Raw genomic sequence first — 1243 nt, 5'->3', positions numbered from 1 at the left:
AGAGAGAGAGAGAGAGAGAGAGAGAGAGAGAGAGAGAGAGAGAGAGAGAATTCTGATATTCTTTCTGTAAATATCCCCATTTCCACATACTTTATTTCATTGAACACCTACCATTACATGACATCACCCTAAACAATGCAGTCAAGCCAAACTAAATGAGGCAGTTCCAACCTCAGTTCACTCTTGATGTATACTGTACCCACAAAGGGTAAACTTCATTTTTTAAAAAAGGACATGACATGAGCTCCATGATTAAAATTTGTCTGGCTGAAAAATGGAATGTATTTCTCTGTTCCCTAATACAGGACACATAAAATATTCTGTGTAACAAAATAATTTATCAGCTTCAAAAACGTTGACTTTAGAGTATTGGTGAATGTGTAGACGAGCTAGCCCGCACTGAAAACATAAATATAGAGATAGAAAAGGTGAATTGGAAACAAAGATCATTATATAGCTAGCTGATTGTTTATCCTATGAAGTAGTTGGCAATACCTAGGATGAATGTCATGGGAGGTTCTAATAGACAGAGAGACATAACTTGCTTGACTGACTAGCTAGAAGAAAATAAAGCTAAGTAATGTCCTTTGCATCTTGCATCAAAATTGATATTAGCTGAATTAAATTTTCAGTCGAACTGCACATATTGCTGTATGCCTATGATCCCAGCCCGGGCTACATGGCAACACCCTGTCTCAAGAAAAAAAAATATATAAAATGTAAAAAAAAAATTAAAGTTTTACTAGATTAAGCATGTGCACAAGATTTTAACAATAATTTTAGGCTTTTAAAAAAGATATCATTCTTTTTGTAAGTGCCATATCAAATATAATGGGAATATAAAAAATGGATTAAGGAACTTGACTCTGTAAATAGAAAAATAGGGTTTGGGTGGGACTGAAAGATTGCCCAGTGGGTCCAGTGCTTTCTCCACAAGTACGAGGACCTGACTTTGGATTCCCAGAACCCACCTAAAAGTCATTTGCTGTGGTATGTGTTTGTATCCCAAGAACTGGGAAGGAGAGAGACAGATGGAACTCCAGAGCTGCCTGGCGATGCAGTACAGCTGAGTCCTTGAAATCCAGGTTCAGTGAAACCTTTTCTTAAAAAGTAAAGTGGAGAGCAAGAGAAAGAGACACTTAATATTTGATCTCTGTCCCCATATGCACATTCATGTATGTGGACCTGAGCATATATACAGGAAAACATATATGGACCATATAAAACACACATGCACCCACAC

The 1243-nt window shown here is 36.9% G+C and overlaps 1 protein-coding gene across 1 annotated transcript in view; it reads left to right on the top strand.

Annotated features, from left to right (window-relative positions):
- Positions 1 to 1243, top strand: part of Itga2 (integrin subunit alpha 2) — a 95821-nt gene that overhangs the window by 54820 nt on the left and 39758 nt on the right. The window lies entirely within an intron of this gene.

This window comes from Microtus ochrogaster, chromosome 19 (genome assembly GCF_000317375.1).
Source record: "Microtus ochrogaster isolate Prairie Vole_2 chromosome 19, MicOch1.0, whole genome shotgun sequence".
In the NCBI taxonomy this organism is placed as follows: Eukaryota; Metazoa; Chordata; class Mammalia; order Rodentia; family Cricetidae; genus Microtus; species Microtus ochrogaster.
The sequence above is the reverse complement of the archived record's forward strand: the minus strand, read 5'-3'. Positions and strand labels throughout refer to the sequence as shown.